General features: G+C 43.7%; 1 protein-coding gene across 1 annotated transcript in view; it reads left to right on the top strand.

Annotated features, from left to right (window-relative positions):
- Positions 1 to 19348, top strand: part of Lrmda (leucine rich melanocyte differentiation associated) — a 1010022-nt gene that overhangs the window by 175088 nt on the left and 815586 nt on the right. The gene's annotated exons all lie outside the window — the stretch shown is intronic.

Here is a 19348-nt window from a genome sequence, read left to right as displayed (position 1 = left end):
TTAAACCATCTTCACACAGATGATATGGATCATGTTAGTATTGATTATGGTGTCTCCAGTGGACTGTGGTCCTGTCTAGTTGTGCCTTAGCAAATGTCAGTTAGTGAAAGAATGACTATTGTAAAACCTTGGGAAAGATATCAAGCACAAAGAAAACAGAGTACCAGCCAGTACCAGCTTACCCCGAGTTAACCAGGACTGCACATTTTGTATATCTTCCCCATCTTTTTTCCTGCCCATTTCCCTGCCACTCACCTGGTCACAGTTACTATCTGTATTAGGTACTTTCTTAGATGCTCTGATGAAATACCTGACCAAGGCAACTTGAGGAAGAAAGGGATTCTTTTGGCTCACAGTTGGAATGAAGTACATCAAAGCAGAAAAGCACGTTGGCGGGGTCACGAGACAACTGGTCATTTTGCATTTCCAGCCAGGACTCAGAGAGCAGTAAATATCCCTTTTCTCCTTTTCACTCAGTCTGACTCCACCCTGCCTGTGGAATGGTACCTCCCACCCTCAGAGTGCATCTACCCGTTCAATTAATGTAGTCTAGAAAATCTCCCATAGACATGCCCAGAGGCTAGTTCACCACAGTGATGCTAGATACTGTCAGGTTGATTGTCAATACAAATGGCCTTCCTAATGTTGCCATTGCTTGCTGGTGCTCTATTTCTCTGTTAGACTGTTGACACAGGGAGAACAAGGACCTTGTCTGTCCCCATGATGATATCAGCTACATTTCCCCCCTCTCAGACAAGGTACACAGTGCACATGGCTTTCTTGTTTCTCAGTTTGTAAATCTCCACAGCAAATGGCTGGGCACTGTGCATTGGCCTACGACTGGAGCCTTCTGTTCTGACAAGAGCTCTGGTGCTGAAGCTAAAGGCGGAAGGTGGGGGAAGGATAAAAAGATTGCCTGCTCTCCTTTTGATGTTGGTTGGCTTGGGTCACTGTGGAGTAAATGCACCACATTTTCTGGTGGTCTATGTGCTATTCATTCTCTGGCTCTGAGCCTGATTGCGCAGAGGATCAAATGTTCTCTGGGGTAAAGATGGGAACATGATTTGAAGAAAAAAGAAGAGCATGGTATTGCTCACACTAATACACTCCATGAGAGCAGTTCAGTCCTTTACATACTATATCCAAAGCTTAATTGTGCTAACTAAGAACTCCTACCAGTCAGTGGTACACTTGTGTCTCTTTCTGTGAGCAAAGTCATGCCCCCAGTACCCTGCCTCTGCTCACTCTGTTCCCTAGACCTTGCAGCTGATATGATCCAAGCCCCACTGTGCTTGCCCATGAGAAATGTTGTTGCCTCTGCCATGTGAGGCTGGTGGATGTCCTAGGAGCCTTCTAGAAGTCTTCTCCCCTCTGTACTCTCTAGGCGATAACAGCCACATATTGGGAAACTCATGCATTTGTCGTGTTGCCTCTTGGCACTACTGCCCCGATACTGTGTAGCCCTGTGGGATTAAAGCTTTCTATTTTAGAAAGAAGATTGTTGAGACTTAAGAAGACTGTTAGAAAGGAGGAAACAGCAGGATATTCTAAGGGGAGATGAAAGATTCTATCCCAGAGGGAAGCTTGGTAGACTCAGGAAATAAACAACTCTGTAACTCCAGGAAGTTCCTGAACCTGACCAGATACACTAGGCCCCTTCCTCCCTAAGCATATGTAAGTAATAAAGTGTTAAGAGATAACCTCTGGTAAGCTGAGCTGCCTGGAAGAGACTCAGACCAGTTTAGGAAACTGGAGGGCCCACAGACCAGCCCCCTGCTTAGAAGAAGCAGAGACCAGTCTAGCTGCCTGGAAGAGGCTCAGACCAACTGAATGACCTTGAAAACACACACACACACACACACACACACACACACACACACACACTCCAATTTGCTGAGCTGCCTGCATTCTGTGAATTGTACTCTAGGCTCCCAGGTTTGTGAGCTGTCACCCATGTTGGGGTGGGCTTTGGTGATGTAACTGTCTTTGAGTCATTTCTGTTCCTGTAAGTAACCCTTCACCCATGTTCCTGTAAGTAACCCTAATAAAACTCATTGGTTTACCAAATTGGACTTTGGTGAAAGTCTTATTTCAGCCTGTCATTGGTTTCTTATCTGGGCTGAGCAGTCATTTGTCTGTGTCTCCTCACGGTTAGTATCACACATCCTTAGCACTCAGGAAAGCAAGCCCTGACATCACGCCCCCCCCCCCCCCCCCAGGTAGCTACCAGGGCCCCAGATGAGCCAAATCCTTCTAGTTAGTTCTTTAGCATAACCCATGCATTAGCTGCTTTTCCAGACTGATAACCTTGATCTCTATGTCAAACCTTTTAAGCTTCTTAGACCCAGGATACAATATACCCTCCATTACGGCTCTCCAGGTCTCACTACCCTGGGTGCAGAGAACTCCCTTCACAGGACAGGGACAGCTGGGAAGCAAAGGAAGAGGGGCCATTCTGTATGAGAAAGACTTGGCAAATATATTTATATAATAGGAAGACCTGTTGGAGCTGAGCTCGGAAGTTTCTGTGAGCAGAGCATCTGTTCTTCCTTCCCTCTCTACTGCTGTCCTTTCTGGATCCAAGGAAAGGCCTTCAGCTTTGTTATTCCAGGCATTCTCCGACTCTTGGCATTGTTCTTCTCAATAGGCTCCGGCAGAGCTGCTCTGCACTACGGCCTGCATTTCCACATTACCGTCTCATTGTCTACCCCAGTGTTATAGCCTTACTGCGACTTCCTAACGAACTGGCTATTTCAACTTTCATTCCATAAGCTTTATGTCTGAGTGTAATTAAATGAGCATTAAGTCTTTTTTTTTAACTAGCAAAGTCTGAAAGTTCTGATATTACAGTAATAAGTGTGAAGTGAATTTTGAATGGCATTTATATCTGTTCATGGGCTCTAAATGTTTGATTTGCATAACTAGTTAAAATATCAGGGCAGCATATTGATTTAATTCCATCTTAGAAAACTGTTAATTAATAATGATAATAAATGTGTCAGTCCTTTATTATCTGCTTTGAATTGGTGATGATAGCTATATTAATACCACTTCAGTAATAGACCTCTGCTGGCTATTGTTGGCAAAGTTTTCAAGGCTGAAATCACCTGCAATCAGAATTTAGAAAATTTATTGCAGATCAGTTTTAAAAAGAACAGCCATTCCATCATATATGTAATTTTCTTAACACCTAAATTTTAATTTAACATTTTATTTACATAAATCACAATGGTCAGAAACTTCAAGAGGATTTGGAACAAAGGCACTTTTTCATTTTTATGTATCGAGTTTTAAGTTGTTTGATGGAAGGACTAGGTCGAAAGTGGGATGATTTTTGTGCAGTTGGTAAATCCATGGTCTCCTTGCTTCATTTTCTTCCTGCATGGACTTTCTTTGACTCTCATCTTATAGGCAGATTTGGATGGTTCTATTAAATTGTCTTGGGGACCGTGTGTTGAGGGAATGTGGTTTATACAGGTAGGAAGCATGGCCTTTCTCTTTCTGAATCTTTCAAGGTCAGCCAGAAGTTTAGGGACCTGTCTTACCTCTCTGTTGCTTGCAGCTGACTTGTTACTGGGTTTCTGGATGTCAAGGGTAACATGAGTGTTGCATTCTCTAGCACCGAAAGTCCCTGGGTATCAGTAGTAACTGCCTCCAGGGTTCTCAGACTCTCAATCTGCATCACATCCCACAACCATTATGGAGATTGAATGTGTGTTGGAAATTTTCTTATCTCTTTTAGTTTCTGCCATTATGAAATAGGTAACTTGTCTATTCCATGAGATTGGATGAACACTCACATGTGTACCACAGGGGTTGGCACCCTTAAAGTGTGCAGTGATTGGCAGTCCATTTTATGTTGTCATCATGACTTGGTCATCTGCAGGCTGGAGAAGGACTTGGGCAGTCTCCATCCTTGGAATCATCAGTTTTAGTAACTGCAAGTCTGTGTCAAGGTGCTGGGAGAGTTTGTTCCTTTTTACACCATTGTCCCTCTGGGCCTGACTTTGATGCTCACAACATCTGTTTCCTTGCCTCCCTTCGGTCCTTTAGTTTATATCCAGAGGTGTCAATAAATGTGGCTTCTTAAGACCCCACTGAAGGGCTGTGCTTTTCTTCTCCTTCGTCAGAAACAGGCTTGAACTTGCTTAAGTGGTCTGGTTTTATTGTTGATCTCTTAGGGAACAAATTCCTAACCTTGACGCCATGTTGCTACAGAATTTCTCAGTGGCTTTATGACACACTCAGATCTCATAACTCCTACTCTAAGGCATGTTTCTTCCACATCACCTGCCATTTCTCTCCTGTACCACATGGGACCACACCAGAACCTAGTAGAAGATCGCAGTTCTTTCTTGGTGCTCATTTCAATCCAGATTATGCTTTCTTTGATGCAGATCTCATGTAATCCAGGCTGACCTCAAAGTGAATATTTGGTCAAAGATGACCTTGAATTCCTGATCCTCCTACATCTGCCAGCCAAGTGCTGGGATTACAAATATGAGCCACCACATCTGGCTTATGTGGTACCTGGGACCAAACTTAGAATTTTTTAATTCATCTATTTATTTCACATCCCAGCTGCAGCTTCAACCCCCCTCCATCCTTCCTTCCCAGTTCCTCTTCCCTATTCCATCCTTCCCACACCCTAAACTCCTCATGTCTCCATCAAGGAAAGGACAGGTCTCCTGTGAATATCAATAAAACATGGCATATCAACTAAAGTTAGATCTTTTTCATGCTAGGAATACAAATATACTCTACCAACTGAGCTATGACCCCAGCTCACGCCTCCTTTATGTATGTATGTATATGCGTATTATATTCAGGTTCCACCAGGCAGTGAGCATTGTTGCACCCCCAGCTTTTTCCCCAACATATATTTAGGAATGGAGTGCCTTGGCCTCGAGACTAGCCCTCTCCTCCTCTGTACAGACTATCCCACTAGTCCTTTAGACTTTCTCCTTCCTTTTGTCTTTCCCTTCCTGTTACCCAGAGTGGCCTTGAACTCTTGAGCTCAAACTATCCTTTTGTCTCGGTCTCCTGAATAACTGAGTCTGCAGGAGACTTACCATAACTGGTTAGTCTTTCAATTTCTTAATGAGAAAACCCCCAAGTAAGGTGGTTTTGTGTCAACTTGACACAAGCTAGAATCATCAGATAGGGAGGAGCCTCATTTGAGGAAATGCCTTCATTGTATCTAACATATAAGGTATTTTGTCAATTAGTGATTGACAGGTGAGGGCCCAGCCCACTGTGGGTGGTGCCATCCCTAGGCTGGTGGTCCTGGGCTCTGTAAGAAAGCAGGCTGAGCAAGCCATTAAGAGCAAGTCAGTAAGCAGCACCCCTCCATGGCATCTGCCTTAACTCCTGCCCCCAGGATCCTGCCCTATTTGAGCTCCTGTCCTGACTTCCTTCAATAATAAACAACAGTGTCGAAGTGTAGGCTAAATAAGCCCTTGCCACCCCAACTTGCTTTTTGGTCATGGTGTTTCACTGCAGGAATAGAAACCCTGACTAAGACACCCCCTGTATTTTGTTCAAGCTTGTGAAGGGTTATCACAACTTGCGAGGAGTGCGGCTTTCCAAACTTGTATGGATGTGTCTCCAGCTGATCGTTCCTCTTCTGTCTTTGATTTCTCTCTTGGTGCGTGGGAATATAATTTGCCTTGACATCACTAGCCATCAGTGCCACAGTGAAGTGGGCCTTCTTTGACTGGAAGTGACAGTCCCTGGCCTCTGTGACCTTGTTTCCATAGATTTACCATGAAACAGTTCTATATTTTGCAAAATAGAGTGATCTCCTGTGACTGGCTTTGATGCGGGTTTCCCCCTGGTTTTTTGGGAGGGTAGAATTATTTTCATTGACCCGCTCTAAATTGATTTCCCTTACTCTGGCATCTGGACACATTGCTCTTAGGCTGCCCAAGATGGTGCTTGTCACTGTTTGTCATTTTAGTCAATGTTAGATGATATCACATGCTGTCTCCTTATAGGGGCCCTTCATCTTAATTCACTTGTTCCTGGTGTTCTGAGGCCATGGCTGTCTGTCTGACAACCTTTTTACTCCTGCTATTTCTGATCATAGTAGTTCAGCATCCCGGAGAGAGTCGCCTGCTTTCATGGTTTAGATGTAAAATGTCCCCCACAGGCTCCTAGGCTTGAACATAGTTCTTAGCAGGTGATTCTGATTTGAGAGAACCCTTGGGAGGTGGAGCCCAGCTAGAGGAACTGGGCTGCTGGAAGTCCAGAATGGAGGTTTTTAGCCTGGCCTGCTTTCTCTCCCCGTTTCCTGGACCACTGAGTCGCAAGTCAAATCGACCACTGCATGCTTCTGCCACAACAGAACCATCATCTCCTTTGGAGAGCCCATGGGTATGATTAAGAGTGTGTCTTTCCCTGTTGGGATAGTCTAAGATCTACTCAGAGGGAATATCATTTGGAAGCCTGTGTCAAAGATGGGTATTTTTAAAAAATGCTTTTGATACAGTGGATTGCTACATATCCCAGGCTGGATTTGAACTGGCCATCCTCCTGCCTCATCCTCCCAAGTGCTGGGATTATATATGTGTGTGGCCGTGCCTGAGAGATGTGGCAATTTTGAAGGAGATTACTTGTGGGAGGAGAAGATCTTTTCCCTTCAGAGACATGTCACTCACAATTAGACCGTTCTCAGCACTTTCCAAAAATGCTCTCAGGCAGACAAGGAAGGGTGTTTAATGGATCTGTTGGAACAGAATGGATTGATTTTTCCTTTTTCCCTTAGAAGCCTCTCCAGGCAGATCCAACTTTTTGACATTGTGGCATGGCATTGTTGTCTACTAACGTGTTAGGTAGCATTCATGGCTGCTGGGATACATGTGGGCTTGGAGGTTGGATATGCCTACAACCTTTAAATTTGAAATTTATTAGTCTGTAATAGCTCAGATGGAGTATGAGAGATGCTTTAACTAGTATATAAGGCTTACATCGGATGGTGAGATGGTTTAGTAGGAAAAGATGCCTGTGGCGCAATCTGAATTTGGTTCCTGGGATCCTGGAGGAGAGAACCAACTCCTGTAAGTTGTCTTCTGACCACCATACATATACTGCATACACACACACACACACACACACACACACACACGCATGCACACACACAACAAAGTAACTTTAATAAAAATTTAAAAATGTATAATGCTTACAAAATATTTTAATCTTCTAAATGTGTATGTTTTGGAGCCTAACTGGACTTATGAAATACTTGGGACTAGAAATGTTTCTCATTTTAGATTTTCCTCTGGATTTTGAAATGTTATTTACACTATGCGCAGATGCGCGTGCTTGCACACACACACACACACACACACACATCTGTATTTTTCAAGATATCTTAGGGATGGGATTAAGTATAAGGACAAAATTCATTTTTGTTTCATATGTGCTTTCCATACATAGCCTGAAAGGGTCACATGGCATAGTATGTTCAGTGCATCTGTGTTTTGTCTGGAACCTGCCAAGTAAGGTCAACTGTGAATCTAACACCACCAAAGTTCAAAGTTCTACAATGTGGAGAATTTTTAGTTTTTAGTTTAGGGACATTCAATGTAAGTTAAAGTTTTCTGGGCAATGAAACAAAATTATTCTGTGTCATTTTCTCCTCCTCTTCTTTGTAATATATGGCATATAGTAGGAAAACAATAGATAGGGAAATAATGAAGGAAGAGAGCTTTTATCTGTGCTAAAGGCAAAGAAAATACTAGTGATTAAGAAAATAAACTAACAAAAGCACTGTTTCAAAGTCTCTAAATTTTATTTAAAACCTTTTTCTGTATGTGTGTGTGTGCATGTGCATGTGTGTGTGTGCAGAGGTTCTATAACCAGGGGCAGAGAGTCTCTGGCTTTTCTAAGCCTCTGAAGAGGCAAGCATTTTCTTGTTGTCGGTTTGTTGTTTGCCAAAAAAATTTCTCCCTGCATCACAGGACAGACAGCTGTTTTTGCTCTAGAGGTCCCTGGTTGAGGCTGGCTGGTGCCTTGACAGGGTCTCTGCTGGTGAGAATTTTTTTGAGTGTTTGTGACAGGGCTTCTTATGATGGATAGGGTGGTGGGGTCCCGGGAGAGCTAATGCCTGGCAAAAGAAGAAGTGTGCAGTGCACACTTGTGTGTGAGGAGAGATGGAGTGGCAGGCCAGGGGCCGTCTCTGGAGTGACATTCTTCACATTTTAGAAACAGAAAAATATCAAGTTCAAACTTTTCAGTTTCCACCCTCAGTCCCATCCATCTCTGGTGGGAACCTTTTACAGACTAACCTCTAAAATGGGAAGAGTTCTAAATTCTGTTCCTGTAATGCTGAAACAGGAACGATTGGTTTGTACGCTTTGGTGGGAGTGAGGTAGATGATCCACTGTGCAGGTTTAAAATATCTGTACTTATTGAGGCAGGATATCCCAGAACTCATTATGTAGCTGAAGATCCAGCTAAACTCCTCCTCTTCCTCCCAGCTGCTAAGATCAGCAGGCCTGGTCCACCATGCCTGGTTGGTGCAGTGTTGAGGATTGAACCTGCAGCCTCACGCAATCTTGGAAAGCATCCTACCAACTGAGCCACATCTCCAGCGCCCAAAGTTGTTACTGTAGGAAATGTCTGATTCAAGCATCCTCTTAGATGGGCTGAGCCCTTTTTCCACTTCCTCTCAGTCTTTTTGTGTATTTGTGTTCTTTAGCCCCAGCTGTTTGTGATATTTCACTGTCAAATTCATAATTAACAATTTTGTAAGCCAAGGTTAGTGATGTTTTTTACATTCATGCATTGGATATTTTTTTTTAGCCCAAAGCCAGTTTTGTCTCTTTAATTTAATGTCCTCCCAGCCCCTTCTCCTTTAAAAAGAAAAAAAATCCTGTTTCTAGAGAATTTGTCGTTCTTCCATCTTTCCAAAGAGTGAACAGTATCAAAGTGGACTTGGGGCACAGATGTGGAGCTGGTGAGGGATCGCTTTGGAATTCAACGCTGGTTGTGTAGACAGAGCCGATGATGGATCCAGTTCTGAATAATTCTTTTGAAACGGATGATGTCATTGACAGTTTTATGACTGGGATTTTACTAGTCTGGAAGGAAGTGCTGGAATATGGGTGAGAGTAAGTCACCACTGAGTGTCAATAAAATAAAAGCCAGGAGTTAAGAAAGTTAGGCTGTCTATAGTTTTCACATTGAAAACACAGATTTCAAGGGGTTCTCATACCATATTGTGTTTTGTTTGACATGCTATCTTTATGTCTTCTTTTTTGATAACGGGAAATTTATTAATATGATCATCACATGGGATCAGTCAAATCCTCTTCCTGGAGTTCAAATTCATCTTGAGAAAATGACCGCCATAAACTAGGAGTGGAGCCCTGCCCTGCTGTGGTGATGTTTCAGGTCAAAAGCAGACATCCTCTTTAGCGGCCCAACCTTAGCCACAGGGTGTCCAGTTCCACTAGGACTGAAATCCAATCCTTTCTTAGATTCTAGAAGGTGATGCATACAGAGTTTGGGGGTGCCCCCTACATCAATCTGACCATTAGGCATTCTGTATTTTAGTCTTAATATTGCAGCACATAGAAATATAAATTTACTTTCTAACTTTCAAGGAACTGCAGGTCACACACAGAGCGTCATCTGTAGCTCTTATTAAAGGCCTACAAGGATGAAGTCTGTGTTCCTGAGTGTGAGGCTGAAACTGAGGATGGTTGTCAGCTGTAGACACACAGTGTTGTTCTTCAGGTCACTGGCCCTCATCCAGCTCAATTCACTGCCCTGTTACCTACCTGGCCTAGTGAGTTTATAGTTATTCTCTTAGATGAATCAGCAAGGTAAGAGGAAAGGATGAAAAGGAGGAGATACAAATACTAGTTCTGAGTGATTAATTGCTACCTAGAAACACACACTAACTGAAAAACTATTGCCTCAGTTACACTTGCTTTAGAAACAAAGAAAGAGCCATGTAATAAGATAGGGAATGTGGCAAAAAAAGAGGGTGTCTCACTGCCAGTGAATGACAACATCTGGTTACAAATCAATTTAGAAAGATATCATGAGTGTGTTATTTTAAACAACAACAACAAACCACAACCCTACAAAATGTTACCAAAGGAGCAAAGTTAGATGGACACTCAACAAAGAGTTCCACTCCCACATAGCATCTGTAGATAAATTTGGAGACCATTATAAAGGTTATTTTCTCAGTTCCAGAGTTTGTTAGACTCCTGGCCACTTTTTAGAGAAATGTTGCAAGTGGCTGGCTTCCTTGGCTCTGGACGCCTTTGCTACTAGGACCAGTGTGGGCCGTTCCTGGGAAATGGGAGAGAGGGACCCGGGCTCTGGTAACCTTTGCACAGCATTTATGTTTTGAGTTAGCAAACTCAGCAGTTGATAAATGGCTGGCTGGGTCTGTGCTGTCTTTAAGGAACTCTTTGCCAACGACTAAATCATTCTTTAGCTTTCTTAGGAACCAGCTACAGCTCGGGTGGCCTGGAGTCCTGGGAATTGGGCCCGGGTGCCTGAGCAGGATTTGGCCATTCACAAGGCATGGCCTTGGCTTCCCACTCCCCATTTGGTAATTTTTGAGGTGTTGAGGCAATCATTTTTCTGGGTAGTTTGTTTTTCAGCTCTCAGTTTTCTGAGGGATTTGAGTCTGGATGTGAAATGGTCTTCATTTCTGTCTGTGTCATTTCTGGGAAGTGATCTTGCATGTGGTTATACATACAGAATGAATCTAGACTTGGGTTCAAATATTAATGCTGCCACACAGGAATGACATGACAACTGGATATTGAGCAAATCATAGAACCATCAGAAGCCCCAGTTTCTTACATAAAAGAGAGGCAGACATAGGGTAAGATGATGTAGTCCGGGACCTAGCATAGAGCTATGGCGCAATGCTCGCAGCACCATATTAGCCACTTAGATGTCCATCTTCTGGACTCAGGAGCACAGGTAATTTTTACTGCCTTCATTTTAAAAAATGAAACATAGTATTTAAAAAATGGGATGCATACTAAATCATTGACTTTTGCCCCAATGAAAATAATACAATTTTCTAAATTGTTAACAATAAAGTGTGTGTGTGTGTGTGTGTGTGTGTACACATGCGTGCGTGTCTAGGCCAGAGGATGAAGTTGAGTGTCTTCCTTGATGGCTCTCCACTTTGTTTACTGAGCCATCGTCTTTCACTGAGCCTAGAGCTTGCTGATTCAGCTAGTCTAGGTAGCTAGGTCGTCCTAGGGATCCTTGTTTCTGCTTTCTGAGTGCTGGGATTGCAGGTGGACCTTCATGCTTGCGTCGGTTTTATGTGGTCCCTGGGGATCTAATCTCTGGTTTTCATTCCTGTCTAATGTAGAGGCATTTCATTTGTATTTTAATAAATGAAGCTTCCATGAAGATCAGAAGTGTAAACAGCCACACTAGCCAGCCTTACACACCAGGCAGCAATGACACGCACCTTGAGTCTCAGTAGCCACATTAGTTTGCCATAGAAACCAGGCAGTAATGATGCATGCCTTTTTTTTTTTTTGGTTTTTTGAGACAGGGTTTCTCTGTGGCTTTGGAGCCTGTCCTGGAACTAGCTCTTGTAGACCAGGCTGGTCTCGAACTCACAGAGATCCGCCTGCCTCTGCCTCCCGAGTGCTGGGATTAAAGGCGTGCGCCACCATCGCCCGGCATGCCTTTAATCCCAGAACTAGAGAGAATGATAAAACGGGAGGAGACAGCTCTCGGTCTCATTCTGAGGATTCCTGGAGGCAGGATCGCCATTTTCGGACTGAGGTCCAGGTAAGAGCCAGTGGCTGGCTGCTTTGTTTTTCTGGTCTTCAGGTTTTTCTTATGTATCAAAATACAAATAATATGCCAGTACAGTCTGATAAGTTTTTTATTCAACAAATCATTTCCCCCACAGAGAAAAGTTTAATTGATGGTAAAGACTGAATATCAGCAGCAGGCTGGATGCTCTTCTCGTGACCGTTCTGTAACATAGCAAGGCCTGTCTGTGCCCAGCTGTCTGGATCCGCAACACACACATGGACAATTCAGAAGCAGCAGGGCCAGAGAGCAGCCACTCTGTGGCTGACCCACTTCTCGGACATGCTGCGCCATTCATTTCTCACAGGTAGAGAATTGTCTTGCCTGCTCTGCTGGAGAGGGCAGTTGGGAATTGAGCAATATCAGTTCCTACAGAATGAGACCGGAAGAGTGAAAACAGGAACTTCTTATTCTCCGACGTCACAGCTGACAAAGTCAAGGAGAGTATAGTTTCTCCCTCCTGGTGTCAGAACTGAGACTCACAGATGGAATTGAACTTCAGGTGTGGATGAGTTGTTCGTAGCCCACTTTGGTTCCGGTTGACCCATGCTTGAATCCTTTCCCTTGACATCCTGAGGGACTGGTTCTAGGCCTCAGTACCAAAGCCTAAGAAACTCAAGTCTCTTATATAAATGTTGCACTATCAGCAAGTAACATATAAACATACTTCTGTATTCTTAAAAAATAAAAGACATTTGCAAAACCTTATATGTGATATATGCCAAGAGTTGTTATTACAGACTAATAAGAAAAGAGTATACATGGTCAATGTGGAGGGAATTGTTTTTTTTTAAAAAAAAAAATGTTCCTGGTCCATGGTTGTTGGAGTCAAAGGAAGTGCCATCCATGAACCTGGCAGGCTCACTGCAGGTGTGTATTGACCGTAGGCAGGGGAGGTTGCAATGATCATGGTGTTCTCGATTTAGGTGCCATTGGCAGTATGTAAACAGGAAAATGGAGTCAGATAGAGGAAGGGGCAGTGAAAGGGAGCAGAGAGAAGCAATGCAGAAAGGAGGTGACTGGGGTGCACCACCTGCTTCCAGAGGCTAGTTGCGCAATGGCTGCCATCCCGGAAGGCGTACACATCTTGTTCTTCAAACACGGATGTGGCCCGAGCTGCCTTCCAGAAGGGAACAGTTGAACTGCTGCATCTAAGCTTTTTCCAAGAATCTAGGTTTTTTAAGATTTATTTTCCATGGAGTAAAACAGATCCGGTCACATGCTGCTTCTGCCCTCCCCTCTGGGCCTCAGCTGTCTTCCTAATGGGCAGCTGCTCAGAGTGGAGTGTGGCATTGTTAAACAGGAGGGGTGGCCAGCCTGTCAGCCTGTCCTGCTAGAACCCGTAGATTGGAGGCTCCTAACAGCAACCCCATCTGCATCATGTGCAGAGCACCCGGTTCCTCTCCCATTAGGAGGAGAGTTGTTCCTGAGCACCTGAAATATGGGCAGCCAACTGGAGTTCCTTGAGTAGATTTCTTTCAGCTCTTCTTTGTGCAGACAGCATCAGGGAGCGGTGGTTCCCAGATCTTTTTGTTGTTGTTTTTAGCCTGGAGAAGCCACCAGGCTTTAGGAAGTGTGGGAAGCCGGGATGCCACCCACATCCCCAGGTTCCTCTGGGCACTAGCCATGTTCTTCACCACACAGTATGAGAGCTGCTATGGAGGTGGAAGGTGGTTTTGACTGTAAAAGTTTTATTTGTTTTCTGCTCAGTCTTTAGGAATGTGTTTCCCAGGATTGCTTCTTCAATGGCTTTGAGGTTAAAAATATCATCAAAAATGAAACCAAGTCTCCTAAGAGGAAAATTTCTAAGAAAGCTTGTTTAAGTGGTTTGGGGAGGGGGGCTATATTGGTTAATGATTTCTTGAAAATTTTGTTATTTTTCTCTCCCGTTTCCCTATCTCCATCCCTCCTTCACTCATACTTCTTTCCCCAGCCTCTCCGTGATTTGATGAAACTGTTTGTGATGTCCAACATATATTTTCCTGCTCTCTGTGTGTCGTACTTGGCAATTTATAACCGTGATCAATGTTGTGACCTTAGGGAAATTGCTTATATAATTATAGAAAGTTTACAGTCATAAGAAAAGGAATGGGGAAAATATATCACTGGAAAATATAAATATGTTTAAATTACATTTAGGATTTGGAATAGTTCCTTGCTTGTGTTTTACAGAGTAATCTGTGATTTAAATCAGGTTTAGTTGTGTTTTTCCCCCCTAAATTGGGTATTATAAATCAAGAATGGTTGCTGGATATAGCACACAAGAGGATTTCTTATACATTTTAATGTTGCATAAGTAAGAAATACCAGTAGTTCAGCAGTAAAATTGCAAATGTAAGCAAAAGTGAAGATTTTTCCAAATTTAACTAGGTTGCATTTGTTTAGTAAACTCCAGCCATAATTTACTGTTTTATTACGTTTGCCTCGGAGATCTGGGCTGACTTTTTCCCTTCCTTTTCTTTAGAAAGAATAAGGGGTACTTCACTGTAATTGCTTGAAGCTAGGGAAAAACATGAGTGTGCCATTTTGCCTTCCCACCTGTGACATGTAATATTAAAAAAGAATAAGGGGAAATAAGAATTCTGCTTATGATGTCACACATTTGTGAGTGTGTAGGCCACATGAAGTGCTGGGGTAGGATCAGATATTTCATTGAGCTTTCTGTGGTGAGAACATGTTTGACATTCTAAGACATTCCAGGCCTAGTTTTGCAGGTATGACCAGAGTCTATGTCCTGGTCAGAGTGCAGCTGGGAGAAAGGCCTGCCATTTAGTTTGATTGTGAATGGTTTCACGGTTCCGGAGAACCTTCTAGAATGTCGGGTAAGAATCATTCAAGATCAATTTCCATTATGCCTTGTGGGTGAATTTCCGTATGGGAAGAGATTTTAAGGGTTCCCGAATCAGTGCTGGCATTGGAGAGCAGAAACCGGGTGGAGGAAAGAGTCTCGCTCAGCAATGTGCCCTGGCATGCGTTTGGTTCTCCTGTCGTAGGCTGACTGTCTCCCGTCTCCCCTCCTCCTACTTGGTACTTCAGATGACGAACCCAGACCTGGGCTTGGTTTAACTGTGGTTTGAGAGAAGTGAACTCTGGGATTGGGTTGGATGATGTTGATTAATAGGAGTGAGAGGGTGAGAGACTCCAGGGCCAAGCAGTAGGTCCATCTTGGTGGCATCTGATGTTGATTGGCTTTGTCCTGCGCGGCTGCGCTCGGAGAGCGGACATTAAGATTAAGTGATGCTGTCGTGTTGAGGAGCACGGCACTGCATCATTCGGGGAAGAGACAGCTGGGGTGGTTAATCCTTCATCACCAAGGGAGCCCTGCCAGCAGAAAGATATACAGCCAAAGATAACCCTCCATAACTTGTGCTAAAGATCAGAAAACTTTGAATTCACATCCATCTGCTTAGTCTGGGGTGAAGATGAAAGATAGGCAGAATAGGAAATAAAAATCTCCTGTGGGATTAATCTTACACATGGTATGTAGCTTGCAGAGTGAGCAGGCGGGAGAGAAACTTTTATACAGCGTTTAAAAAGGAGATTCAATGTTCCCAGCTTCCCAGCAACATCTTCAAGAAAAATTCCATGCTACAGCCCTGATTTTCTTGTTGCCTGGCTGCCATTTTTCCTTCAAATGCGGTTTCCACAGTTAGTGCTATGCTTGGAGTGCTTTGTAAGCAGGTGCTCTTAATTGCATATGTTAGGGCCAAAGTGTTCAGACAGCTCTGCCAGAAGCGCTTGATGGCCAGCAAGAACAGACTGTTTTCTTCACCCACCCCTCCTGCTGCTTTGTGATTTTAGCAGGATACTCCCAGCATCCAGCCGTGCATCTATGTCTGAGCGTGGATGTGAAGTTCCCTCTTGGTGACTAGCCCTGAACAGCTGCAATGATTTGATACATCATATGTAATCGCATTCTGCATTGCTGTCATACCAAAGTGATGTGAGTGAGGGTGGATGTAGAAATCAGGGAGGCAAAAAAAAAAAAATCCTAGGCCCCATCTCACATCTGTAGCCTCTCTGTTTCCACAGTGGACAGACAGAGAAGGTCAGGTGGAAGGTGAGACGACTTGGGGACAAGCTGGAGCACTGGGCTCTGTCATTAAGTGACTTTCTGGGTTCAAAGGGAAGCGTTGATGGCTTTGCTTGTGTCTTTTTGTTTCTGTGCAATGGATTGTTTTAGTCGTCCTTCCCCCTGGCCAGTCTAGTGTGTGAGCATCTGACTGATGGAGGGGTTTCCTTTTGTGGCCTGAACCATTTGTCTTGCAGTGTCAAGGTAGAAGGTCCCTGTGTTAGGCTCTGCATCCCTTGGGTTTTACCACCTACCACTCACTGTCCCAAGCAATGAAGAGGACAGTGTCTGCAGCATGACATTGTGCAAGCTGCCTACGCAAAAAGCAGAAGTGAGGAGAGCAACCTAAAGTGATAGATTGGGGCTTACATTCTCACAAAACTCTGTGAACTTGAACTCGGGGTCTCCTTAGCTCCCTGACTGTGTAAAAAACAAAAAGCAAAAGGTTGAAGGAGCTAAGGCGACTTGGCTGAGGGAGAAGAAAAGGTTCTGCACCCTGGGAAATTGAAGAGAGAATAGTGAACGAAATTCTGTGTTTTGGGTTGGGGGACAGGGAGAAAAAGCCATTCATCTTCTGATTCTCCACGAGCTTTCTGTCTCTATGGTAAACTCACCTCTCAGATGTCCAGTATGGCCTTGGTTTTGAGTAGGCAAACAACACACTAACATGCAGAAATGTATTAAGGTTTATGGTTCTTTTGTTTCTTCAACAAAGACGGTTTAAAGGACTGGCGAAGAGTGATTATTTTTTAAGCCTTCTTTTCCTTTTAACTTTGTTTAGGGTTTGGGAAGATGGCTTGCTGTGCAAGAATTCAAATGCCAGCTCATACCCACAGCTCTCACATCAGCAGCCAGATGTGGTGGCACACATCTCTTACCTCAGCACTGGGAGGTAGCTACAGGAGGATCAAGGCTTTTCCTGTCCGTCTAGCCTAATGGTGAGCTCCAGGTCCAGTGAAAGACCCTGTCTCAAAAAATAAAACGGAGAGAAATATAGGAAGACATTTGATGTCAGTCTCTGGCTTCCACAGGTGTTCAGGCATACACACATACATACGCACACACACACCTTCATATAAAAATATAAAAGATATCTTTTGTCAGGCTATGAAGTGTAGGTTTCAGTCTTGGAAAATACTATGAAAAAATTTGGGGAGAAAATACATACTCTAATCTGTAGCATAGTAAGTATGGGGTGCATAACACTCTCGGCCAGTAAAAACAGTCTCACCCATGAGTGTCTCTCACTGCTTGGCAGAGGGTGGAACAGAAACACAAATCCTTAGTGGACTCAGGGAGGTGGTAGATCTAGAGTCACCAGTGTGGGAGCATGGATGGTCATAGGGAAGGTTCTGAAAGGAGAAAGGAATGCAGTTGTCTTTGTTTGTTTGAACATCTTCAGAAATCCCAGGGCTCAGGGGCTGGATGGTTCAACACTGCTTCCTTGCTGAGTATCTAGGCGTGAGCCATTGGCCCAGATGTCCAGGGGATCAGGTTGGGGGGACTGTTGACATTCTCTTAGATGGAAGGAAAATGGAATTTGTGGGCAGTGTGATATAAGACTCTCCATTTGGGGCAGTGATTGCTTTTCAGGAAGTTTTATACTTGGGAACAAATCACTGGGCCAGTGAATGTCAGTGACTGCTGGGTGGTATATATATATATATATATATATATATATATATATATATATATATATATTTCTGTTTGGATGCCCAGTTTCCAGTGTTTACTGTTTCCTGGTGAATGTAGGGTTTCCCTCTGCTGGTCCTTAGAGGGCTTTGACAACTCTCAAGGGCAGCGAGGACTGTGAAGATCCTCTTGCATCCCATCAGTGTTTGTCCACATGGCTCTCCATCCCCTCCTCCTCTGCTAGTGCAGTAAGTTTATCTATATGTCCAGATCTGCTTTGATTTACACAAATGTTGCAGCCAGCAGGCACTAGACACAGATGAGCACTAACCTTCGAGTCTGCAGGGCCAGGTTCTGCCTTTTACTTGGCTCTAATTCTCCTAGGTACCTTAGTGTTCTCTGTATTCAAGATTTGAAACAGCCTTTTCAAATGTTGCAGCTCAGACATAGCATGGTCAAGTGGCCTGTCTGCTGAATGAGCCTAGAGCTTGGGCTGCAAAGATTCATGGGAGTGACTCCATACCAGGGTCTGGAATCACTAGAAGGCTTGTTTGCACATATGTCTGGCATCTGGACTAGAGTGACTTGATGACTTTACTCTCAACTGGAACTGGTACGTGGCCTTTCTGTGTGGCCACCTTGGTAGTGGAGGCCTTTTCCTATGGTGATCCAGGACCTCAAATGCCAGTTTTCCAGGGACTAAGAAAACAGTCACATAGCTTTGTTCCTGAGTGCCAGAAGCCTCAGTGCAATGTCTCAGCACTCTGTTGGTGATGGTAACAACATTCTCAAAGGATGGGGAGGAGGCAAGGGCCAGTTCACAGCAGAGGGGTGCACTGATGGGAATGATTTTGCAGCCATATTTAGAGCATATGCCCCATATTACTTCGTGGTGAAATGAAAAGAAATGAACTGGAACTGACGTTAATTGAGAGGACTTCTAACATAAAAAAGATGGGATTCTTTCTCATTTAAATCCAAGATGATTGTCAAAGTGACAATGTACTTTATTAGAGTCTACTTTAGGGTGCCATTTAAAAAGTGACCCAAGCAATGGAAACTCATCTTTTAGGCAATGTGAAACGCACCACGGATGAATGGTGGAAGTCCAATTTATTTCCTCAAGTTTCTCACACAATTTTATGCCAAAGCAAAGCCTCTTTTAGTCCAGCTTCATCTCCTGTGACTTGTGAGTTATTCGGTGGCAGGCCAGTATCCCCTCACCATTGCTACCAGGGCCTGTGTGGACTCAGTTGAGCTTTTGACACCCGAGATCCAGGACTGGCTGTAGATCTAGTGAGTGAACAAAATTTGAAATAGGGTGAGTGACTGCTTGTGCTTTTAGCATCATCTTGAGATAGAAATTGGGACCAAATGGATTGCATTCCTTTTGGAGAAGGCCAAAGCATCATCTTTGGTAATGACACAACTCAGAGCTAGATACAGAAGTTTGCAGAGGGATGGCCATGGGACAGATGCCCTGGGAAGTGTCACCACTAAGTCGGGAAGGGGTTAACACACTGGCTAATGTTTCAGTTTACAGGCACTGGCCCTTCCCTTTGTTCTGTTTTATCATACACATTTATCACGTTCAACCTGGCAACCCAACCAAAGAGCTATTTAAGTTGTTACAATGAATCATGGCACAATTTCATGAACTGTGTGATATAACTGAATTTAATCACATTATACAATGGGCCTTTGCCAGCCTGGGGTGCCTGGTACTGGATTTCCTTGGAATAAGTAAACAAATAAACAAACAGGCTTCATTAAATACAATCACAAAAGGATGGCAGAGTGGTTGGGTTGTGGGTCTAATGAAAGGTGTGT

The sequence above is a fragment of the Microtus oregoni genome, unplaced genomic scaffold, assembly GCF_018167655.1.
Source record: "Microtus oregoni isolate MIOR12 unplaced genomic scaffold, Mior012 000045F_ref0000178, whole genome shotgun sequence".
Taxonomy (NCBI): Eukaryota; Metazoa; Chordata; class Mammalia; order Rodentia; family Cricetidae; genus Microtus; species Microtus oregoni.
This window is presented reverse-complemented; position numbering and strand designations above follow the sequence as displayed.